A 26,324-nucleotide genomic window follows, 5' to 3' on the forward strand; every position below is an offset into this window, starting at 1 on the left:
AACTTGTCTTTTTATTCAGAACTTTTTTTTTAACCAATACTAAAGTATCACTCGTTGTAGATATAAACTGGCAATATGACAGTAGAAATCAGTGGGATTTTCAGATGATCATTGTGTGGGTGCAATTATCAACCCCACAAACACACACACACAAAGTCCCTTGGTTTTGTTAACCTCTCTTTGAAAGTCTTGTCTGCTGGGTGGGACGGGAACATAGACCTGAAAAGGCCACCTGCGTGACTGCATGTAGCTCTGGTATAATTTCGGGAGTTTTGCAACAGATGTTTAGTTCAGAATATGTCCAGAGTCAGCAGAATACTCCTCAACGTTGCAGAGCAATTTCAAAACCTTTAGTAAATGCTGAAAGTTGCGATCATAGTGTGTCACGGGAAGAGGAGATTGCCACAATATGAAAATTCCCTGGACTGGCAATAATAAAATTCTGATGGAGTTCTAAGAAGTAAACTGTATCTTGCTATTCAAAAGAAAACAAAAACCTTTGAGACGAACTCTGCTTTCCTGACTTGTGAGGAAACTCTCTTTACATCTTAAAGTAGCAATAATAAAGATAATGAAGTAGGATAAGCAGCCTGCTTTTATTGAACCGCTTCAGAACTGCATGCTGCCGAGACCTTAGCAACATGTTTCCTTCTATACTGTTATTTCTTCTGACTATAATAAAGTTAAATCAGAAAGTCTAGAATATTGTGCTAGGGATGTTCAATTAGTTCCACAGAGTGTCCATGTGAGTTAATGTGATTTGAGGGAAGCAGTACTTGAGTGCTCATATCAGATTTGTGTTCGGTTTTGTTAATTCAGACAGATCCTAGCAGATGTCTGATTAGACTAATTTAAAATTAAATGGCAAGGAAAAAGTTTGCCTTCATTTAAAATGATTGAACAAAAAATGAAAACTCTGTATCTTTTTGTTTGCTCAGTGTAGAGTATTTCTGTAATAGCCTAACTTGGCTTCCTTGTGGCCCCTCTTCTCAATTCACGATAAATTACACAGACACCAGGCAGTATATTTCCATTGCAAAGACTGCTTTTAATTAAGCAAACACTTGAAGTTAAATAAACATTTGGAGAACACAGCACTATCAAGGAATGAGAGGAACTGAAGACAAGGAGTCAAAAGATACTGTGCTAGTCCTCCACAGCCTTGAATTTTAACTACCATCATGGTCTCTGGTCATTTAGCAAAACCAGAAACTCTAGTTCAGAAGACCTTTCATGTGCATTGAAGGAAATAAGGAGCTATGTTGCCTGTGCTGCATCAAATGATTGTTCCATCTAATCGTTTTCCAGAAGACATTTTTATGACTTAAACGTTTTTGTGCATTACTTGCAGTTTTCTTTTGCTTTAACGATGCTCAGGCTTGGGCTTGCACAAGATATGCCATACAGAAAGTACTGAACTAAGATGTGGAATCTGCTTCCTGGATTTGCGTGCTTAAAGATGAAAGAAAAGCATAGACAGTAACATTTGAATCAGGGTAGAAATTCTGGGTAATTTTTAAAATACCTGAAAGTCCAGGGCTGCTTTTTTTTTTTTTTTTTTTAAAGAATTCATGTCGGGGGGCGGGGGGAAAGAAAGTAGGAGCCATTTGGTATTTTCAAAAGTACCTAAGCAATTTAGCAAATTAATTGTATCATTAAGTACTGATTTCAGAAAACTGGCTTGTAGGAGGCTAAGTCTCACTGAAAGTCAGTCAAATACTTCTGGCACTGGGTAATATGGTGAGATTGGAAAGGTGAAATTATTTGTGGCAAGGTCCAGATTGCTCCTGTAGTTCTTCATGAGCAATTGGCATGAGAAGCATTTGGGCTGGAGAAATGTCACCAGCTTGTCTATGTGCAGAAATACTCTGTGTGTGTGTGTTAACGGGAGGGTGAAGTGGTTTAGATCTTCTAACAGTATTCTTGACTGCTCACCTTTAGCCCTTCAGCTATCTGACCCTGTTTGTCCCCTGTGAGCAGTGTCAGGAGGTGTACAAAGGTGTTCATCTGGTTGAGTGAGACCTCAACCCACTGGCCTTAGAAAACGCGTTTACAAGAGGGAGACAAGGGGACCGCAGTCCCCAAACTGGAACTGAGCAACATGACGCAATTTCTGCATCATCAGGAAAATGGTTCTGGCTTTACACAGCCCCTTAGACACTGGTGAGCTTTGGTCTCTTGAAACTCTGTAACTTTGGCTACCTTGGTGTTTGTAGAAAGAAAAAAAGGTGCTGAGGAAACTAAGGGGAGTCATTACTCCCCTCCAGATCTCTGCCTCTTTAGGCGCAGGACTGGAAATTTAATTATTCCTAGCCTATGCTTGCAATTTGTCTGCAGACCCTCTGCTAACATGCCAGAGGACAGAGGTTCTCCACAGCTGGAACTCATACTACAGACCTCCTCCATCATGTGGGGTAGAGGGAAGTTGCTCCCCCATTTAAATGTTTGGGGCCATTTGATATTTTACACCTTTGAAGGAAAATATCTGATATTGTTCCAAACACCCATATTGCAGTTTGAAAGGACTTCTATTTTTAATGTGGTATCTGACTGTCAAGAGTGGACTCAATAACGCACTAATGACAGTCCATATGTTTTTCACGTACAACTAAAACTTTGAAAGTTCCCTGTAAATGAGCCCAAATCCATTGCTGTTAGAGCAAAGGTGGTGAGGGCTTTGCATAACCTGAGTCTTGCCTCTTTGAAACAGCACATACACATCTCTCACTCAACAGCCAAAACTTTTGCATTTTCTAAATTTCTTTTGCGTAGTTACCTCTGGAACATTCTTCAAGCGGAATGAAATGATTGCTCCATGATCTCAATATATTGCAGGAAATATTAAAGAACTACCTGCAATACCTAAGGCTACAAACATAATGTATTCAATTAAACCTTAGATAATAACTTTTTAAACTTGCCTTTAATATCAAATGAGTTTCAAATTAAAATGGAAATTTATCCAATATAGCATCATTTAATATATTAAACAGTTCTGTTGTATTTCTTTACTGTAGCATCTCAGCTCTTACTTCACACCAAACGTGCTAGCGTCTAATTCTGTGAGAAAGTGTTTTTTAGGAAAAGTAGACGTTTTCTTTGATTGCTTCATGGGCTGCTGAAGGGATTAGGGATGAACCAGGGGCTCCATTTCCCGTGTTGGCAGCTCCCTGTGCCGGTGCAGACGGGGTAATCACATGAAGTGCTCGCTCCTTTGAACTGTTCTTTGCATCGTCTCTGGTTCGCTACTTGTCTTATCCAGAAAAGGGGAAATAACTGATTGCAGTGTCCTAATTCTCCAGCTGTGAAGCTCTGCTGGTGACCAGGGTCATTCTACATAAAGGATCTGAAGAAAAATAACAGTGTTGTCATAGGAAGCACAAATCGATACAAAAGATGTACTATTCAATATCCATGTCTTTCTCTGAGGCTTAGAGAAGCGAAGCTTTATTTGCAAATAACTTTCAAGAGATGTGAAAGGTCAGAATTTGTATTTTAAATAGGTTTGTTGCCTTTTGGTTAATTCTGAGGCATGATTCTTGGGGCTGGCCTCGGTCACCTTACTCAGCATGTAAGAGCAGGCTCCTCGTTTCCCGTTGTGCAGTCAGCAGAGCGGCTCTAATGCCACCAGTTTAATAGGGTGAGCACGCTTTCTGTAATAGAGAATAACGGAACAGTTTAAATCTACTAATACATTTGTTACTTTATCAAGCAGAGCATATCATGCTCTGTGTGTGGCAACCAATTAGGTTAATTTTAGCACGTAATGCAGATGGCGTTTTCTTGGAAAGATAGAGTTTATGGATCAACTCGGCAAACTTCTCACGTTCTCTGTCAGGTTTATGGAGCTGGGAGGAAAGGAGCTCATGGGCAAGGAGCAGCTGGCACAGGCTGAATTCAGGAAAGATGAGAGTGGTGGTGTTCAGAAAGTGCTTCAAAGAATCAGGCAAAACACTAGCGCCTGGCCTCTGTTCCTCGAGCGCTGTTAAGGCTTCTGGATAACTAGATGGCACTAGGTTAGCTAAACATGCTTCTCCTGCTGCTCTGGAATGAGCTTTACCTCTTCTTTCAGATGGGGTCTCTGCCACAACGATCCACGAATTTGTCATCTTCAGCCTGCATCGTCAATGCTCGTGGATTACCAGATTTAATTTGTTCCTGTTTTACTGCAATGCCAGGCTTCATACTTAGGGCACATGCACATGTCTGAGGTGAAATTTAGCTATTCAATTAGCCTTTTCATAATGCTTTGAAGTAATTTTGTCTCACCAGTGGTGAGGGATGTAGCACGGTTGGGAAATCCCTCTTTGAGCCTGTTGTACCTGAAACAGAATAATGAAATGGATGGGGGAACATAAACAGTGAAATGCAGTTGATTGCACCGCATTTTAAGAGGAAACAAGAACTACGCTCAGTCCTGGCAGAACCTGCAGTTACATGTTTAAGGGCTCCATGAGCAGACTCCTGCAAGGCCAGGAATAGTATTTGCAGCTTGAATGGCTAAATGGAAATAGGGGTAAATGTTCCTCCATCCTGTTTTCCCCCATCCTGTTTCCCCCCTGCTCCCCTCTTCTGAAGAAATAAGGTGTTGAAGCTGAAATGATCCCCCAAGTCCCCAGCAGATATCAGTTGTTATGCTGTAGGACAAGTCGTGCCTATAGAAGATAGATATATGACAGCAATAGTAATTATTTTTAATTTGCATTTCAGTATTCAGGTTATTACATATATAAAAATTCAATTATAATTTTTAAAGGCTATTTGGATGTGTTCCAGTGTGCACTCTAAGAGATGAAATACCCATTGCCTCAAACCTGTTAATGCTGTGGAGTGGCTGGTTGCTGCAGGCTCTGCCTGCTCTCCAGAGCCAGCACTAGACAAACGTGGGTATTTTGCTAACAGATGTTGGTATCGTGTATGGTTTACAGAAGAATGAAATGTTGCTATCAAAAGAAAGAGGGGGAAGAAATATACACTTTTCTGAAGCAGAGTTGTTTACTAGCAAGTTAAATGCAGGAGATGACATTCTGATGATCCCTCAGAAGAGATATAGTAATTTTTCTTTTATTTATTCACCAATGTCGTTTGTTACCACGTGGTCTATTTTTGATATTATAAATACCTCTATCTACACTTTACCTTAGCTGGGATTGGATTGTAATTTGAGATAACTGGATAACAGCAAGACCTTCTTCTTAAGGCTTAGTGAATCTATATGCGGGTATCTCAGCTTTCCAGTCCATCCTCCAATATATCTGATGGACAACAGAGTGTGGAAAGCTGTTTGCCAGGGCAGGTAGAAAGACACAGGGTGCAGGGAGGTAGAAACGTCTTCCAGTGATTGTTGTGGCATTGAAGTCTAGTATAAAATAATGGGGTTTGTAATTGAAACGCTTTTATCACAGGGAGTAACGTCACAAGATTTATACCTTTGTATACTGTAAAATATGGAGGGGAAAAAAAATGTCTATTTATTCTGGTTTTGTATGTTCAGCAGTACCTCAGCATACATACTGCCATGTGTGTCTCATAGATTTCATAAAATCTATGCTGCAGTTAAATCAAAAGAAAACAACCCTGCAAGTATTCCCATGTTGCAAACACCGCCATGAATAAGTATTTCATGGAAAAAACATTAGGTAATTTAATACAATTAAGTTTTTTTCGTATGATACTTTTAGGCAAGGCAAGAATAGAGCTTCGATATTAAAGAAGGCCAAGAAATTTCAGATGAAATTGTGAGAAAAATAACTGAACTTATTTTGTTTTCAACTGAAGACTGGGAAGAAGCCATACGCAGTAGACTTTCCGTTTTTGCCTCCAGCATAAAAATGTACAAACGATGCATGATGTATCAAGAGAAGGAGATGGAAAACAGACTGTCAAGACTGTTGCCCTATTTTACTTTTAATAAGGTGCATAGAAATTGCTGTAGACGAAGGGCATAACATATTGGTGTCTATTAAGTTGTATACTCAGCGAACCCTGTTCTCCTCCTCACCACTATAGGAGCACAATCTTGTCCTTTAAAGCCATCATTACAGCAAGATCGGTCCCTTTCGTCTCTGACTCGCAGCCCGTCTGCATCGCTTTGGGAGAGCAGAGCTCAGCTCGCTGGCTACAGAGCAAGCCTGTTCCCAACTGGAGTGTTTTGGGAGCTTTTCAGGAAGGAAAACTACACTAATCACATCATTCTTTAATAATTTCTTTGTTGTCTTGAAGCACATGCTCCTTTCACTTACCACCCGTCTCTGCTTTGCAATTAGCATCTCCGCAGGGGAATCGTTGCCAGCAGGTGTGCACTCACCTTGCATCTCTCTGACAGCTTTTGCCACAGCAGCCTCCTCGCCGCAAAAGCTCCCAAGAGGACTGCGTCTCCCTTCCTGCCTTAATTCTGACGATTCGGGAGCTTCAGGGGCTGTCTCAGCTATTCAGAAGCGTGAAGGGAAGAAATGAAATGTGTTTCCATAACCTTCCACACACTTGATTTCTGTTCCAGTAACTTGCAGTCTCTGGGTAGAAACAGAAAATCTAGCTTTGCTAGATTTTTCTTTGGTCTTATACTATACAGCATGGAATTTCCCACTCTATCTCCTAATATAGAATCATATTTCTGAATTATTTTTATTATAATAGAACTGAAGAACTGTCAAATTGTCAAACCTTAGTAAAAGAAATGACCAAAATTTAAGAATATTTAAAAAAAAAAAAAAGGATCAACATGGCAATTTAATTTTTGTGTTGAATTACCAGGAAGTCCCGAAAGGATTATGTCCTGACATGAAACTCATTTTGCTAGTTGACCATTAGAAGTTCATGTAATTGTTTAGGTCCTTATCATCACTGAACTGCGACCGTTCTTCATAACTTCAGGCAGGATTGTTTTGAGTTGGAATTGTTTCCCCTCTTATATAGAAAACAGTATTTTATTTGTCACTTAAAAATAGTCAGAAGCAAAGCTGAGATTGCCCAAAAAATCAGGACAGATACAAGTTGCACTTAAAATTCAATACCACAAGCGTGTCTACAGCATGCATGCCTACCTGAGTTAATCTCTTTCAAGTGCCAGCACTAATTTTTGAGCTGACCAAGTGATAGATTCATCTGCAAAACACGTGCTAACTTAACCAGACGTGCATTTGCAATTTTCTATTTAAAGGTATAAATCCCTATTATTCTCATCAGCTCAAGTTCACAGAGCAGTACCTGCCTGTGTGGACATTGAGTTTCTAGGTGCAAATATCATTGATTTGTTCAAACAGTGCAGGTTTAGGGGATTCTCTTAGTGCACACTATGTCTTCCGAGGATATGCCCTGCCCTCCACTGACAGTGAAGTTGTAAAATAGCTTATCTTTTTGTTGAAAGCAATTATTGGCAGTATTATGAAACTGGAATATAATTATCCTCTATGCAGGTCGCATTGTGCTGGTTGTACTACAACCAAGCTGAGTCAAGTCGTGTTAAGTAGGAGTAAGCTTAAAACACAGTGTATCCATCAAGGAAAAGACCAGCTAACCATTCCAGACTATTCCACTAAATAACTGGAACCAAAATATTTCTTTAAGATTTTTTCAGGTTTTTATACTGACCTAATTCTTGATGAAACATAGTATTTTAAAGTAACTTTAAAGGGAGGCATAGGCTGAAAATAGTGTGATTTATACCAGAGAGAGATACATAGTAGCTAATTTTATGATATTATCTTTAAAATTGAAATTATGTTTAATAATGGCATGTTTCCCTATCAGAAGATGTTTGCGTACTCAGAAGTCTGTGACATACAAGTAGAGGTTATGTGTCAATGCAATTCATTAATAAAAATTAACTTGTCTGTGTACAAATTTAGGTTTTTTTCAGGCATCTGTAAACAATCCCCATATGCCTGGATGGATGCAAACTGTAAATGTGAACAGAACTGCTTAAACCTTTACCACCCAAATCACAAGCTTGAAAATTCCACCTTTTAGCATTTAATGGAATTGTAGCAGATGGGAAACTTTTTCTAGTTGTACTGTTTAAGACATCCCTATGAAATGTACTTGTTCTTCTGTATTGGGTGGTTTTTTTCCTGCAGATAAACAGAAAAATTGGCTTTGGAGAAACCCAAATCACCAGCAGTTCTGTTTATAAATATAACGGCAAGCCTTAAAGTGAACGCAATCAGAGTTTTCACAGATGTTTTTCCTGAAGGGCAATAATAATAGTAGACTTTGAGCAACTTTCATACCTGGGAGCTTAAAATGTCCTTGCAGAAAATCTCCTCAGCTGTGCCACATATTCTGTAGCACGTCTGCCGAAAGATAAGCATAAAAAGGAAAGATATGAGCACAAAGAAGAGTCTTTCTCAATGCATTCTGTAACGTGGAATAATATTCCACATTCGTTCAGGGCCAAATTCAATCCTTGCAGCTTATTCCATCCACCACCAAACTGGAGACGTGGCCCTCAGCTTGCGGATGGGCCGTGCGGATGCAGAGCGGGGATGCTGATCACCCATCGTGTCCTTTGAACAAGGTCTTTCTTCCCAGTACTCTAAATGTTGCCCAAATTGCCACCCTCTGCTTAGTTTAATTAAAACCAGTGGAGTTTTGTGTTTTTGCTTTTTTTTTTTTTTTTTTAAGGGCAAGTGAGATAAGAAGGACTTGTTTCATATCGTCTCTGCAGACTTTTTCTCTAAAGGATGCTCCTTCTCTAAAGCACCGTAAGAAAAAATAAATGACACACAGAGCGCTTTGAACACGGGCGCATTGGGGCCGATGCATTTGGCATGTATAGTAATTACCTTCTTCCCATTTGCTCTAAAGGAGCCAGCCAACAATATCCAGGTTTATTCTAGGGGGTAGATTATCCACCGTTGTAGTCATTTCAGAGGCAATCCAATTACCAATAAATATCCTCAACACAAAGCATAGCAATTTTGCGCTGGAGCAACTGCTCTCACCTACCCCCAGGCTCAGTTACTGTGCTCTTCCCTCTTCCAAAAGTGAGGTCACTGGCAAGAAAGTTGTTTTTGCTGGAATTAGACAAATGCAGGTGGTAACGAGAGTTAATTATATAACAGTATGAACGCTGGATATCCTGAAGGATGTGGAGCATTTTCCACTGATCCTTATCTGTTTGGGAGCGAGTAGCACCTGTGAAGAAACATTTCCCATGAAAACGGAAGTTTGGAGGAGCTCAGCACATGGCCTTGTCCCAGAATTCCTTTTATGCTGAATTTAAGTATAAAAAGGGGAAGATAACAGCTGGACTAGAACTACAAAAAGCGATACCACAGAGAAAAACATACAAGCTTACATGTCTACAGGAAAATAATCTAAAACGCATACCAAAAAAGAGAAGAAATGATAATAAAAAATAGTTATGGAGTTATATTGAACTTCAAACTAAATATGGCTTGAAATGAAATCTTGCTTACAAAGAAGACTGCTGCAAATTTTTGCTGGTAATCTCTATGAGAGAGAAAATAAACCTTTTCCTCTACCTATAATGTCCCGGTGCAGCTGGAACAGCGGGTGCAGCTCTGGGCACCGCCTGGTCAGAAGCACTGGCAAACTGGGGGGAGAGCTCTTAGGGGAGCAGAGGGTTTCCCCATTGCCCGTCCTGTCTCTCCCTCTTTGAAATCATCTGCTGCCTTTTGTTTTCTGCTTAGCTTTCTGTGCTCCTTGTTTAGAGTTTGCACCTCACCAGCTACAGTATCAGCGCTCCAAGGGATTACTGATATTAAATGACTTAAATACTGTTAAAGCAGTGAAAAAATATTTGCACTTGGGTAAGCAAGAGCTAAGGTGAACAGAAACCAGTAATTGTTTTTTGGTACAGGTAACTGAAAGGTGCATGTACCTCTGAAATTGGAAAACACTTTGAAGTTTCTAACACTTTATTAGAAAAAAATCTTCTCCCCGTGCTGACTATAAACTTCCTGTGGTGCTCCTTCATGAAAGTCAACTTTACTGTACTGTCTTAACCTTCAGTATTCGCCTCCTGTATTTTCTATTGTGCAGTTACTAGTGTTTTACGGTTGCCAGGTCTGCCTTGGAAATGACTGTATTTTAAGCATATATAGTGTTCTGGAAAGCGTATCTATTTTGGCAACTGAATCTGCTTGGGTGTCAACGGGACCCTTTGCAGGCTCAGGGCTGACGTTGGTTGGAGACAGCAGGCAGATGAATCCACCTCTATTTCAACAGCTTTAGGACATTTTGTTTTGGTCCTAGTTCCTCCATCTGCTTGCAGATTTCAAACCTGCCATCCTTGCTGCTCTGACAAAAGCACGGGGAGCTTGATGAGAATTTAAAAATCAAATGCAAGGAATGTGGTGGGATCCTGGATGCTCGGTTCATGCACAGGACAGAAATAGCCTGTAGTTTGTCAGCTGGAGCAAACGCTGTGCGCAGTTGGTAGCTCGTTTTTCCTGTCACCTGGCAACGTGAGGCTGCCTTGTTTTGGGCAGAGGGTGCTGATATATTTCTCATAGGATAATTGGCTGGTGTCTGCCTTGCCAATATCTAATAATGAGGAAAAAGTTAATTTTTTTTCTTTTTTTTTATGGGAAAAGAGGTAAAGGATTGCCTCAGTTCCCTCAGTCTGTAAATGAGCAGTCAGGCTTAAAATCAAAAGCTGATTTATATGAAAAGAAACATTTCGGGGTGCAGAGATTGGAAATTCACAATGAGACAATTTTAACCCTGTTATCATAGAAATGCACTTTTTCTTTTAATGTACCAGTATGCTTAATGACGGTGCACTTAGAGGCTGAAATAATAGCGCTGACATCTGGTTTACGGTTCACACAACCACCCACAATAAGATCAGTGCTATCACAACAACAACTGCCCCAAGCTTTGCTATGCCAACAGCAGCCACTTTATACCTGTTGGTTAAATTGGGATTCATCCTGTCTGTCTTTTATATTTCAAAGGGTGGGTGCTGACATGCCCAAAGTCAGTATCATGCAAGAGATTTGAGAAAGACGGTCATCTTTCCTGGTTTAAAGATCTCGTTATGTTGGAAGACGCACAAGTTGAGGGGTTCTGTACAGAGGGTGCCTCTGTGCACGGCGCTGGGCAGAGCAGCGCAGTCCTGCGGTGCCCAAGGAGGATCACTGGCTTGGTGGTGGGCTGGAGCTGCTGGTCATGCTGCCCCGCGGGGGTCTGTAAGGCTGCCCAGCCCCAGAGCGGGCATGGTGTGTACTCAGTTCTTCAGATCAAAAGAAATTCAAGGGCTAAACGCCCCAAATCCTCACACTGTAGTGAGTAAAACGCACGTATGTGAGTGGAAGTGCAGTACATGTTTCTGGCTGGTGTTGGTAGGAACGAGGACGTGAAGGCATTTTATAGTACTGGTCCTCATTGGGAATCTTGTAATTGTCGGTGCATTTTGTTTAGTTTTATAAGTGGGAAGGCAGGCAAAGTGGCTGTTGAAGCACAGATCTTTGCTAGAGACACAGTCAAGCTTTGGGGTGACTGCTTTTTAAAAAAATATTCTCCTATTAGCACCTGTTTCTCATGCTGGAAGGAAGATGATTTACCACCTAAAGGGGACACGTATTTAAGACATTTCTGCCTCCTGTTCAAAGGGGCTGGATCTTCAAAAGTGCTTGGTGCACAAGAGCTCTTGCTGGTTTTAAACCACTCTTTTGGAAAGCTGTTGAAATCAACAGTGGTTTTTCCTTTGACACGCTTGGGGTTTGTGTCGTATCCATCTGGGAGATGGAGTAGGCCCTTAATGGTATTAAGTTTATTACCATAACTCAAAATGCATTAGAGATTCAGAGCACACAGTAACTCCAGGGTGACTGCTGCCGGCAAATTAGCTTTTCCCTCTTCTAAACTGTCACTTTTTGAAGTGTACGAAGTAAGGAGAGAGGTGACTGGTACTTAAAAATCACTGTCTATTATCAGGCTTATCATATAGGTACATCACACTGTATTAACTTATGTTAATGTGATATGACTCAGGTATGTATGTGTGTATTTATACACATACACACAGCAGAGCTGAACCCATTAAGCCAGGCCAAGTAAACATTCGTGAAGAATACAGGACAGCACCCACCTACCCAAATCAGCATGCATAAAATCCACTGAAAATATCAGCGCTTATTAAGAATGGAGCACATTTACATTTTCCTGAAAAGTATAGTTTACTTTTTTTTATCACAATGTGAAATTTGCATTCTCCTGGAAGTGATTGGACAGCTCTTTACAGCCTGATTAATGCAGCCCTTTGGGAAAGAGAAACTGCTGCTCAGGCTGTTGCAGAAGCAATTGAGCATGACTCTGGCCTTGCAGGATCACAGGATTTCTTCCAATTTGATAAGGCTCCCATTTCCACAGTGAAAGAAATTCCTTAAACTGTTTTCCCAAAGCTATTTGCTTGTATTACAATGACGAAAGACAAACTTTATGTTGGTGCTTCTAAGAGTCTTGAGACTGGGAAACATCCAAACCTACATAGTTTACAGGGAACTTTGTTTGCTGGGGTAAAATAAATATTGGTCCACCGCTGTTTAGTGATGGTACGTTCTAAGGTCAGGACCCTACAAGATCACAGACCAAGAAGTGGGGTGATACCCTCCTTACATCTGCACAGCCGAATGGTGCAGTAATAAATATTAAATGATGTTTCTAGCTAGTGGATGATCTGTATTCCACAACTGTATTTCATGTATTAAAGAAAGAGAAGTGAATTAGCATCCCATGGAAGTATTTTATTTACGCTTTCTTATTTCCAAACTTGGTAAACACAGAAATAGAACTCAGATGTGTAGAACTCCTCTTAGTTAATCCAGCTTTTAATCTAATTTTGCTAGAATTTAATTATTTAAGATGGAAGTAGAAAAAAAATCCTTGAAATTATCATCGTTTGGGACTGAAAATATGCATTTTTTTTTTTAACATCCACTAAAGAGCAGAAAACAAGATGTGCCAGGAGAATTTTAAAAATTTCATATTGCAGAGAAATAAAGAAACCCCCCGTTAGATGTGAGTCTGTTCTCATATACCTTGGTTTTATTGCAGCCCATCTAATGACCGCAGTGGGCTTAACCCTGCTTTGCAATTGCAATGGCGAACAAAAGAAAACCCATCGTGTGTTGTGCAGAGTTGCATACATGAAAACAACTGGTTTTTGCATTCAGTGCTGTATACGGTCATATTTTAAAGGACATCTCTGGGTATATTACGTTCACGTGGACATTACAGTGCTCATCCCTAGATTTCAGGGAAATCCTGGGGAATATTATTCACGGGCCAGCTGAATTACAACATTTGCCCTGATCTTCATCACATTTTGGTGCTCACGTTATTGCCGGTATTTTGTGTTTGCTGGTTTGTGTTTTGCGAGGTGGAGGGGGTTGAAACCATCTGTGGGCAAATGACCACAACAGGACAGAGACACTACCTCATCACTGGCAGTGGCCATAGTTTAATCTATTCCACTAATTCTATACATTGGGAGATAAGAAGAGTGTTTAAGGGATTTCTTGCTGTTATTGAAAGCTATTCCTTGTGTTTGGGAGGGGATAACGTTGCTGTGAAAGTTGCTGGAAAAGGGACTGGGAGCCCAGGAGAGGAACACCAGCAGGAGCTGGAGTGTGAAAGGATGGAGAAATAAAATCCTTGGATGGCAGCAGGTCTGAGGGAAGGAGTTCCCTGGAGGAATGATACACGGCAGCTGGGGTTCACAGATCACTTGTTTGGAGCGACAGTCTCTGTATAAGTGTGTAGCTGTGGGAAGAGCCACGATGGGCTGGAGGAGAGTGGGGCTGGGCTGTCAGCTAGGCTGCACCATGGGGACTCTGCCCAGCCACTGGGCCCAGAAGCTTGCAGGTGTCTTGTCCTGGCAGATTGGCCAGGGTGCTTCTCGGTGCTGATGGTCTCTGCAAGTCCTTAAGGTTTCGATGCTTTAACATGTTTTCTTCAGCAGTGGTATGCAGATACTTTTTCTACTTCTTAGGACCCAAGATTCAGAGATCTGGCACCCATCACCTGCAGGGCATTCACAGAACCATCTGTTTAACATTGCAATTCTCTTGCAAAGACCACTGCAGATGGCCTTTGCACCTTTAGGCTGTATGGGCTAGCTTGGAGGATTTCCTTGGCTTCAGAGAAAAGGCATGCCTGTAGCTCAGCTGGCCTCTTAGTATTTGCAGGTGGCGTGTTTTCCAGTATATCACATGAGTTGGAGACCACAATCTGCCCACCGTTTCAGGATAGTTAGCAAGTTTCCCTTTCCAATGATGCTCATTGGATTCACAGCCCAAGGTGAGGATGTATGCAAGTTGCTGGGAGGCTGGGCCAGGACTGGTGGCATTGAATTGGGAATACTTGGAAAATGCTGAACCACTAATCATCTGGAATCCATTACAGCCCTGCCAGGGAAAGGGAGAACAGAGTACTCCAATTAGCTGGTGCTCATTTTCAACCATGTCAGTTAATTAGTTGAAGACCAACCAGATGGGAAAGGATTTATCATAGTGCTTTCAGAGGCTCAGGCACTGGATGTTGCCCAGTTTTAGCCACTTGGGAATTTTTTTTATTTTTTCTTTTTCCAGAAGGCTGAAGGCAGGAGGGGAAGGTGGACTCCCAGTTCTTAGTTCCTTCATGAGAAGTGTCAGGTGTTCATTAGGCTTCAGTTTGCAGCACACTGGTTGTAACCCAGATGACTTTGCCACCTAAAACTGTCTCTCATAAAAGATCCAGCAGTGCCCTGTATTATAATGGATGTGAACTAGGAATGTATTCAGTCCTTCAGGTATCGAGGTGTATTTGCTAGAGAATTTATGTCTTCCAGGCAGGTGTTGGCTCATCGCCTTGGCAATCCCAGAGCCAGAAGGGGCAGAAGGAAGAAGATATGCCTGGCCTTTCACGCTCATAAGGGGGGCTGGTAGGGCTTTCCAAGGTGCGCACAGTGTGAGCTGAATAGCTGACCAGCAGCACTGGGGAGTGATTTGTGGATTCTAGATTGAACCTTGGGTAAGCAGCTGGAAATCCAAGTCTCCTCTTTCCTATTCCAGCACCATTCCGACCATCTCAGAGAAGTAGTTATCTTGGACTGTGGATACACACCGGTGAGTCCGTGTCCTGGATGATGTTTATATGCAAGTCAAATGGTCTCATTTGGTAATGTTATCCATTCAGATATGAGCATCTGTCTCTGAGAGCACTGATCTTGCCTTGTCCCTATAGCAGACAGACTAATCTGCACATTCTTTTCCCCATCCTCTTATTTTTCAAGAACTCTATTTGCTATGAACAGAGCTTCTGCCCTGCTTCCCCAGACACTTGTCTTTGCATCCCTTAAGTCAGGCTCTTCCACAATTGCTCACTTCCTTTGACATTTCTTTTATTGCTCTCTCATGCACTGGCTCATACTAACACATGTTAGAACAGTAACATCTTTTTGTAGCACTAGTTTTAATTAGTCTTCACCTTCCCCTGGGATGGCTGTTTGCTGTACAGCTTTCTGCAGGTGTGTATTTGCAGTCCATGACTCACTGCATCACCTGTATGGTAATACAACTGCCTCGCCAGGAGCTCGGGGTGGTTGCTTTCTGTTTAGGTGACTGTCCATGTTTCCTCCCCAGCATGCAGAATTCTCTGATCTTGGCTGATGAAAATTCCTGGCGAGGTGGAAAGAATATTTTTAATGACAAAAAAAGGGAAAGATGAAGGCAGACGCTTTCAAAGCTACTTCTGTGATTTTGGTATTCCAGAGCCCAATTGTTTGAAGGGAAATCAGGATCTGAGTCCCATAGATGGCTTTCAAGAAGTCTTTCTTTCAAAATGTGTTAAGAGTGGAAATGCAGAAAGTAGTTTATAAGATAAATAAGGAAGTGGATGGTACAGTGCAAATAAGCTATTTTATCCATACTTTGCGGTACTAACAATGACTAATCACAAGACTAACTGGCAGTGAAGTTATATTATATTAGTTGTGCTACAAAGGCCTGCAGATCCACTCTCTGAATCTGCCATACGCCGCTTTCCTATTATTGTACTCCTCTACAATGTCTTTGATAATTTCACAGTGTCCTGTGTTTAGCTAGTAGGCTCCATAAACCTTGACTAATTATTTTTACGTTCTACATCTTCTCATTACAGCATGTTTGCCTGAACCTCTGTGCCATGCTGTTCACAGCAAGTTTTGTGAAACATATCAGATCATCAGCAGTTTTGCTTCTCTTAAGTCGTGGAAAATAGAAAACCTGGCAATTCTTTCTCGGTTTGCTTTCTAACACCTGGTATCTTGACTTTGCTTATGAGTGCTGCATCTTGGCCCATTTAATTAGTCTTCTGTTTGTATGCTGTGGCTAACAAATTAGCTGTAAGCAAAATATTTATTATAACTGCCCATTTAGCCTAGTTGTGAATGTGCCCTGCTACAGGGTTTCTGTGTGAGCAGAAGCTCCCAGTAACCCCCAATCAACGCAGCAGGTTCTGTTTCAGTGGGGAAAAAAAAAACCTAAGGAAGTATTTCAGATTTTCAGAGGGACTTCTGCCTAGGACAGGGGAAAGAAAGGACACACGTTCCTCTCCTCTGGCCTTGATAAATCCCATCTTGTTCCACTCATGTACATTCAAAATATTTCAGTAATGAATATTTGGTTCTCTAATCTGAGCACTTCATCCTCCTGGCAGAGCTCTGCCATTAGCTCCTGTTTGTGTCGGAGCAAACATAAGCTACTTGTTCTCATTTTCATGACCTCTCCTCACTCGGTTATCTCTCAATTCATTACTGGGATGTTGGCTTCATGGCCCAATAACACCAGTAGGCATTGCTCATCTCTGACACTTCCAGCGAAGCCCTGGAGCAGGCTGCGGGACTCATCTCCGCTGGGGGAAGAGCTCCCCCAGCTGTGCAGCCCCCCCATCGCTCCCCTCCAAACTCCAGCTGGGACGTGCCATAACCCTTGCAGGGACAAACAGCCTGGCACTGGGTGGGCAGCGGGGGCCCCTCCGCTTACGCGGCTGCTTGTCTGTCTGTCTCTGTCCTTCAGGTGAATTAAGGCATAAAGCATCAAGCTCAGTGAAGACCTAATGCCTGAAAGGCTGAGAGGCACAGTGCTGGGGACAAATACTAGAAAAAAAAAAAAAAATCTATTCTTCTGTTTATGTACATATCTGCTAATCTACTGCATGTGAAAAACCTCCCGGTTTTGCCTCCCTTTGTCTGGGCTTTGGCCGTACCTTTATCCTGGCAGGGAAATCTCTACCTCTGCAGCACAGGTCTGTCTCTGCTTCCTCTGCCTTCCACCACATGCAGCTTGATTTTTTTATTCTTTCATTTACTAACTTAATGAGCTGGGAAATCATTCCTGTGCTCTTCATGCAACTAGACAAGAATGTGATTCTTTTGTAATTAGCTAATGCATCTATTTATGTGGTTTTTAACATGTTACTGTTAATCAATTTCCATTGCGGGAGTTAGTAAAACTGCTTTGTGGTGCTGTTATATATCGGTATCAGTTTAAACTGCTGTTTCCTTCCACTCAGCCATTCATTGTCACGTTAGTCTGACATGCTGTAACATGATGATTATGACGTGATATGTTGTAATATTATGCCAAATTCCCATTAATTTCAACAGGATTTTGGAAGAAATGAGGTGAGAATATAACTTCTGTATGGGAATATCTGCACTGGACCAAGGGGGCAGTGAGAATAGGGGGAGATTATAACTTGATCTTGAGTTGTTCCTAAAAGAGAGCAACAATGGGCAATATTGCATGCTGTATTGAATTATTTTCTCCATGAAGATAAATAATGGTTCGAGGCTCGAGGCAATAGTGCTGTTTTGGTTTATTTTAGTTTTAATTCATATTTGACTGTGCTATTCTTGCCTGGTGGCGTTGAACGTCCTGCTCTGTTCTCGTTACTTCTGTGAAGAGCGGATGCGAAACCAAAACCTGAGATTGTAATTTGACAGTCATTCACTGCTGCTCCTCTCAGCATTATTCATCACTTCAATTATTATCCTTTCAAGAACGAAGCCTGAAAAGGCGCAGCAGCAGTGGTAACAACAGCCAAATGCCTGCCCATAATGCTAAGCAAGGAACAGGGCACAGGTTTGTCCTCCTCTCCTTGCAGGGAGGAAACAACCCCTCATCCAAGTGCATGATGAATGTACGATAGTCCCACGTGGAGCAAACCTCAGAAAAGAATTTTGTTCTTGAATGTCTTCTTATTTCTTTGGGATTTACTCTACTGCATTTCTGTTTATGCCATACATGACCTGTGAACGGGGATTGATCTGCTGCTTGCGCAAGTGCTACTTTTCTCTGAGAGACTCAAAGACTCAGGAAAGTCTGCATGTGCTCTTGCTCTTTAAGACACTGTGATTTCTAAACCGACCCTTTTCTGACAGATTAATAGCTTCAGATATATTAATTACCCTTTAAAGTATTGATAAACTATCAGAGGAAAGAACGTGCTTTGGGCTGGATTGTGGTCCGGGAAGGTCATAAAATTTGTTATAAAATAAAACATGCAATTTTTATATCTGAAACTGCATTATGCTAGAAATCCTCTGACTGATTTGAGTGGGTTCCTTGCTGGGCTTGCGGGAAGGTGGCTTTATCTTAAACTGCATTGTCTGTACATTTTAATAGAGTTTAAAAGAGAAAAGTCTGAGAGAAGAGAAAAACTTCAGTGGTTGTGTCGTTAAGCCTTCAACATTTGCAAACAGGGCTTTGGCACAGTTTGACTTCCCAGTGGTAACTACTTTGTTTAGTTTTGGTCATTTAGTTACTTATTAAACCTCTCACAAAGCTCTTTCAGTATTTCTCCTTTCATTAACTACTGTCACAGAAATGGTATTTGATGCTTTCTCTCTTTTCCCATACTATAGCCCTGCAACATCAAAATTAAGTAAGTGGAAAGTGCAGTGATTTAATTATAAATCTGAAAAAAAGTTTGCAGAACTTCCTTCTAACACACATACAGTAATTTTCAAGGCAGAAGATGAATGTACTGAATCTGCCATTATATTTAGAGGTAACTGAACCTTTTCAGCTTAGGGAACCTTTTCAGCTTAGCTCCACAATCGTATTTGTTGGAGATAATCTATCATTTGAAAACCTTGCAAGTAGAAATTAGTACACAATAACCCGCCCACAGTCCAAAGCAGCTTTGTGGCTTTTATAAACATACTGAACAGGCTCCTGTATGGAAATAAACAGGGCTTTTAACTGTTTCTGTGATGGGAATCAATGGGTTTATCTTTGCTACCGTGTCCACCCACAATTTTTTTCATTCAGACAATTAAACACCAATTTGCTGGGACAAAAGTGTAGATAAAAGAATTAGCTCGTGCTTCAGTGATTCTTCGTTAATAAATGCAGCTGGAATTGGTCTGTGAGGGATGTGACAAGCTAAGTGCTGACAGATGCTTCTTACAGCAATAACTATTGCTTTTGCCTTTCCAAGTTCAGTTTGAACCAAGTCCCATCGTAGGGGAACTCTAATGAGCAACATAACTCTCTCTTATTGTGAGATTTCCAACAAAAAACCCCATTACTACATTGGCTTTGCTGTAGTACAGACCTACAGGTAAGGCGAGATGATCCCACTGAAGGGTGATGGGCTGTTGGACTAGTGTCAAGCTGGTTTATTCCTGCTCAGGACTTGGTACTGCGCTTGTTGCTGCAGTTTTTGCCTGTTTTCTGCAGGAACAGGATGGGCCATGGATGCGTGTGGGCCATCCTTGCCACAGGCTCGAGTCCTGGCACAATGGACTTCGGTGGTCTCTTGGGTGGGTTTCCTAAACCGTCTCTCCAAGGATGCAGGGATGGTGAGGCTGCAGCCTAATTGAGAAGTCAAGTACACAGGAGAACAAAACAAGTCTGTACGTTTTTCTTGCAGTTATATTTTGGCCCTCTTTCACAGCAGGCAAACTGCTTTGAAGCGTCCAATGTTAACGTCGTACCCGTTTGTGTTTCTCCCAGGTACCCTGGTTCACTCACGGCACAGTAAATCATGCTGCAGCAGGGCTTTCAGAAAGGTGTCAGCTGATGCCCATTAGAGACCAGCCAGACGGTGAGGTACCATAATGCCTCAGCAGGAGCCACAGGAGCATTATCTCTGGATGTACAACTAGGTATCCGCTTTGAAAAAGTCATGACCTAACTGTCTCAGTGTTAGATCTGAAAGTAATAAGCCCCAAAAGTGCTCCTACCTGGTGTTTCCTTTTATAACTGAGACATGCCTCTAACATGGCCATTAAATCGGTTTTGTGTGTGACAAACTAATTTTATCAAGGAATGACATATAATTTCTTGGTGGATACTTGCTATGATGCTGCAGCCCATGTCCATGTCATCCACCTACTTCCAGAAGAGGGGTTGTGGCCACCAGCAGCAGCACCTTCTGCACCCCACAGCAGCTGGGCTGAGTAACTTCCCTTCCTCCAGGAGAGGCAAGGTAATGGCTTTGGAGCATCACCCTGCTACTTTAATAAAGACATTTTACAGTTCATATTCTGTGATCTACAGCAAACAGAAAAAAATCATACGCATAATAAGTATAGAAATATTGTATACTTGATATTTTAATTAAAAGTTTTATTTATGATATTTTAGTCCATTTGAAATGTTGAGAATATCTCTAGGTTTAATGCAGGAAGGATTTTCTTTATCTATATATAAAAAGGAAAAGGAATATGGTTGTTTTAACATTTTAAGTGCCTTTATGTCAAGTATGAACTTGAATCCTAGTTTTTATTTTTTAATGAAACTTAATTTGGCCTAGTTAGGCAACCAATAACCATATTTCCTATTTCAGTTTATTAAAGTAATAACCACAGCTATTCCAGGAAATGAAAACATTTCTGGATATGAAATACGGAGTTCTCTGAAGAAGATATTCAAGTGTGAGTACCTGGTATTTAGCAAGTCAGCCTGTTCATTTTGGTATAAAACACAGTTCTCTATTTCTAAAGAAGCTGGGTATTCTCCGATCTCACTGATGTTTGTGAACGTTGCAGAGTCTTAGCATTTTTGAGAACTCATTTGATTTTATTTGGATGTTTAAGGTGAATTTAGATGTCTAATTTTAAGCAATGAGATAGTCGTGATTGTCTTAGCACCTGATTTTCAAATATGAAGACAGCTTCAGCTGCTTTAAGCCTGAAATGACAGAACTGGAACTGATATTTAATAATGCACTAAACTCTTCAGAGGCTACAATGCAAGAATACCAAAGTACAACATTGTTATTGAGAAAGGCCATTAGTCAAATGCAGCAGAGCGGTTGTTATTCATCATGATCCCTGAAGTCCTTGAGTTTTAAGAAAGAGTAAAGTGGAAAATAGAAAAATTGGTGTATTGCCATCAAACTGGAATAGGAATGTCTAGGTTCTTTCTTGGCAGGCAAGGGCTCATGCAGTTTATGTTGAAGATTTTGCTTCTTTTGTCTCTTGAGTGACAGTTGTGTTTTACCCAGCCTGGGACCTTGGAGCTCAAGACGAAAGGGTTAAGAAGTCCAGGGCTGGGGCCAGGGGAACTTTGCAACTCCAGCTGGTGGAGGCTTGTGGAAAACCCTGAAGGAACTGACCTTTCCCAAATCCTATGAGTGGGGTCTGAAGGGAAATTTAGCTCCGTATTGCTTTTTTTGAAACAGATTTTCTCGACAATGCTTTTTTGTTAAAATAAATAATATTTTAAAGAGGCTGTTTGGCTGCAGGTTATCCCAGAGGGAAGAGAAGTATGGGAACGGGTCGTAGCCTGTTGGCCTCAGGTAGAAGTGCAGGGACTGAAAGGGAGGATGATCTGAGTCGCTACAGACACTTTGCATCGAGTGAGCACATGAGACCTGAGCCCAGGAGACAGATACGCTCATTTGCTCATCACCCATTTGCTCTATAAAACATAGATCCTTAAATTGTAAGATGAAAGGTTATAACTCAGCAAGACTTTTTTTACTTACAAAAATGTTTGTTTAGAAACATAGGCAACTTTAACAACCTTTCTTATAAGTCAACACACAGAGATACATCATAAATCTACAGAGACATCAAGATAGAGGTTATAGATAAATATAGATTTTTTGAGCATTGATCCCAAATTAGCCAATTCTTGATATTTCCTCCTTTCTTTTAGTCTTTCTGTCTTTACAGTAATTCAGTCATCCTAGTCGATGAAGTTGCCCTTTCTTGTTTTATAGGCACTTAACACAATTATTAGAAAATATTAAATTGTAATTAAAAGTCAGCTATGCAGGGGTGATTTTGTTGGTTATTGAAAAAGTTTGCATAAGTCTGATGTTCAGCAGAGGTCACTTTCATTTACTGTTTAATATTTTGAGAAAATTGCAGAAGATAAGAGAGACGTGAGGTTTCCCACGAAAGCCACGTCGGCTGCTCCGGAGCCTTCCCTGGTGGTGCCGTTCCAGGTGGCTGATCTTTCACTTCTTGTCTCAAGAACTGGACTGGGCTTGACAACCTCCCATTCCCCAGGACCTACAGGAGCTGCAGTTAATTAATCTTTTCTTCTTTCAAAGGTAATTACTCTGATTTGCAATCAAGAATTTCCTTTTTTTTTTTTTTTTTTTTTCCAAAGAGGTGCCGTTTCACTCCGTTGTGGTGTCACCAGTGGTTTCACACGAGCGCTCAGCAGAGTCCCCAAGCAGTAACGCGCCTCTTGTGATGCAGATGGGAGCTCCCAGACCCTGGGCACCCTTTAGGCCCTTCGCACCCATTAGTTGCTAAGGAAGTTCTGAGCTGCCTGTTTTTTTCTGTCTTAGATAGCACTATTGCTTCCTTTTACAATTCTCTATGGATATTGGTTGCTTTCCCTTAAAAAAGTGAAGAGGAAAAGGGAGTGAGCCACTCTTGACACGAGGCAGCCAAATACGCACTGGCAACGATGGGTTGTATGAGAAGCCTTTTCCATCTGCATTGAGTGGAAAGTATTCAGCAGAGCTGTGGAGAGTATGATATAAGGAGACTATCAGTTTTTTCCAGAGTCCTGTTACAAACCAGTATGTGTTTAGTGGCAATATTTAGAAATTCAGCAACTTTCTATCACCCTCCAGGCAGAGCAGATCAGTTGAGTGTGCTTAAGAGGAGCACTCGGAGTAAAATGAGAGCAGAGGCGATCATGAGAACCAGCCACTTGGAGAAATGCTTCTGAGATAGCTCCCATGAAAAATTATCACTTATCAGCAGCTGCTGAATGACACAGCACTGTTGCCAAAGCACCAGTCTGCAGCACCTGCTCGCTGCATATTGCTTGTTTTGGCAGTGGGTTGGGAAGCGTCGCGCCGGTCCCTGCAGCTCCCCAATGCAGCAGCTCCCTGTACCGATTCCTCGACGCAGGGAAGGGATGTGCCGCTCACAGCAGCGCTGCCTTCTCTTTGATTGCATTAGCCACAGAAAATCATCTGGATCCATTTTTTCATAATCTGCGATCTGTCTGTGTGCTGAGCTTTGGCTTTTAACCCAGAAACTTTTCAAAACCACAAAGTAAGGTCACTCCTTGTTTGTATTTCAGAGCAGTGTTTACTGCAGTTTATGTTCTAAGAAACAGCATTAACATGCTGTAATACATTTGAATAAAAGTGTTTTATTTCCTACTGGAATTTCATGCTGCTTGTGAATTTATGAATTGGATTTCCAAGGGATAGTACTAAGCTCAAAGCAATTTTCAAAGGGGCAGGCAGAAAGTCATTAGCAACACTTTGAAAATAAATTCTTCCTGTTCTGCATCAGTGAGATTTGTGATCCCCTTTACATATATTTTATTATGATTATTCACTGGTTATCTTTTTGGCACTATTAAAGTAATCTGGAAAAATATATTGCATATTATGAGTACCACTTTCATTATACCAGCCTCCTAAGTAGAAACACAGGAACACTGAAAAAGAAATAGAAGTGGGAAAAGATCTCCTGGGTTGGCATATCCTGTCTCCTGCTGGCACATCACATCATATAATTCCTTTCATAAATATAAGTAATCTAAAACTCTATGTTCTGTTGAATTTGAAAGAAAAATACTATTCTAGTGTGTCCAAAGATGATTAAAATAAGCCAATAATAAATGTAATTATTCTGAATTATAATAGATAACAAGAAGATTTTATCCCTACCATTGCTTTATTTTGGAGGGTTTGGGAGGAAGAGTTGCGTTTGTTCTGTTTAGCTATCATTTGTTTTCTGAGTGAAGAAATTGAAATAACTTAGATGATTTTCTCTTCCACAGCCTCACACAAACGCAAGGTTGTAACAACAGGGTGTCAGCGTGTATTATTGCAAAGCAGTAAGGTGCTCGGATGCTACTAAAAATCGTGGCATGTGGATCTTTAACTCTTCTTTGTGGCAGTTGGTTCAAGGCTTCTGCAGGCGCAGGGAGGGGACGTTGTAGCTCCACCCCAAGCCCATCCCAAACTGGTCTGTAGCCCATGCCACCTACCCCAGGCCCACCACATGAAGAGTCAGCTGATTCCCACCAGTCTCAACTGGAGAACTTGCAAAGCTACTGCAACTTTTTCTTTATAGGTGTCACTTTTTTTGTTTTGTTTGTGTGTTTGGGTTTTTTTGGTCTCGTGAAACTATCACTTCATGGGAAAGTAAAGAACTGTTCAGCAGACCTCTTTCTGCTGCCACTGCCGCATCACATCTGAACAACTGGATCATTTACTATGTTGTTATTCTGCCCTGACTTAACCAAAACGAGCACATCTGCATTAGAATCATACAATCATAGAATGGTTAGAGTTGGAAGGGACCTTAAAGATCATCTATTTCCAACCTCCCTGCCATGGGCAGGGACACCTCCCACTAGACCAGGTTGCTCAAAGCGTGAGCTAAAAAATGAGTGGTTTTGTTCAGCGCAGGAAGGAGCATCCTTTTGAAACACACCTCCTGGTTGTGTCCCCTTACTGCGCTTTGATTCCCATCTCAAAGTATCCACAACTGGGTTTCTTCTGGCAGATGTGCTCCAGCAGCACGCCTATACATTCCAACCACTGCAGGGTGGAGCATTCCGGGCATGGCCCTGAAATGTGTATAGTGTGATTGGCAGGTCCTCGAAACTGGTTTGGCCTGAGATCCCCTCTTCCTGAGCTGCCCTTGCCAGCACAGAGGGTAACCAGTGTGTCGGACAGTAAGAAGACACCATGTCCCCTTGCTCCAGTAGCATCATCTTCAATCCTCATCTTGCCGTACAAGTGGAATCCCATTTTCTCATGATGCCTGAGAAACAGACTTCTCACTACCACATAGAGTAAACAAGATTTGCTGTTATGTATTTCAAGTATGAGATTTATTTTAGGCCACAACAAGGATTTAATCTAAAAATATTTTCCAAAAAGGAGAGAGACGCAGCTGAAAAAAACCCAAGTTAATTCCTCAGCGCCTTGCCTGCAGCGTTCTCTTTCTTCCAGCAGAACCCGGTGGAATTTAACAGCACAGTGGCTGAAGAGCTCTTTCAAATTACGGAGAGAGCAAAATAGCTCCTGTAGTGTTTTTTCCTGGCTTGTTTTAGCTGTTTCTCTCTTTTGGTTCAAACTGCCTGAAGTGAGCCTAATCAGCTAGTCCTCCAGAGAAAAAAAAACAGGTGATGGGAAATAAAAATACTAAATCATGGCATTTTACTATAAAGAAACAATATACATCGAGGGAGTGACTTTTACAACGTTGTATTGCTATGTTCAGCAATAGCAAACTAATAGAATGAGAAGTTAATTCTAGTACGTTGTTTCTAGCAAATTATCACACGAATGCTGCCGTGTCTACATGCATATTATCTACTTCAAATGGAAGTTAGAAGTTAGATTTTGAGCAATGGGCTTTATCTTTCCTATTTCTTTCTTGTTTTCTGAACCTTAATTAAGGGAGCTTATTTTTCTTATATGGAAACACATTGCAAGTGATGCAGTTTATTAACAAACAGTCATATTTTGCTGTGGTGAATTACAGATACTGGTTACATTAATTATAATTTTATTTTGGTGTGCACCGAAGCCTAGTTGTCATTCAAGGACATGCTTTTTTTCATTTGGATTTCTCTAAACACAACTCAAGTGATTGGGTACACAGCTATTGGAATAGTTTTGCTCTGCTTTTTGTTCAGCTACGTATGGTTTTGATAAATAGTTTTCATATGATTTACTCCTATGACCTAAATGAGAACGCCACTGTTGTTTTTTCGGTCACTTGGCTGGAGGTCCTATTATTTCCTGCACGTTTGTGGGTTTTTGTATCACAGTAGAACTCAGCAGCTGGGTGTCGTAGCAATGTTGAAGAGCAACACAGCTAACCAAAGATGTGAGAAATCTGCAGCGTTGTACGGTTGATACACAGCATCCAATCATAAAACTGA

The 26,324-nt window shown here is 41.2% G+C and overlaps 1 long non-coding RNA gene across 6 annotated transcripts in view; it reads left to right on the forward strand.

Moving 5' to 3' along the window:
* LOC134521496 (uncharacterized) overlaps positions 1-26,324 on the forward strand; it is a 159,917-nt gene that overhangs the window by 94,123 nt on the left and 39,470 nt on the right. For 5 of the 6 annotated variants that reach the window (XR_010072792.1, XR_010072790.1, XR_010072794.1 and 2 more), the window contains exons 3-4: positions 19,950-20,424; positions 22,316-22,500. This is a non-coding gene — a long non-coding RNA (uncharacterized LOC134521496). Of the gene's footprint in view, positions 1-15,020; positions 15,075-19,949; positions 20,425-22,315; positions 22,501-26,324 lie in introns of all 6 variants that reach the window. The other variant, XR_010072791.1, reaches the window with a different exon arrangement.

Source organism: Chroicocephalus ridibundus, chromosome 10 (genome assembly GCF_963924245.1).
Source record: "Chroicocephalus ridibundus chromosome 10, bChrRid1.1, whole genome shotgun sequence".
Lineage (NCBI taxonomy): Eukaryota > Metazoa > Chordata > Aves > Charadriiformes > Laridae > Chroicocephalus > Chroicocephalus ridibundus.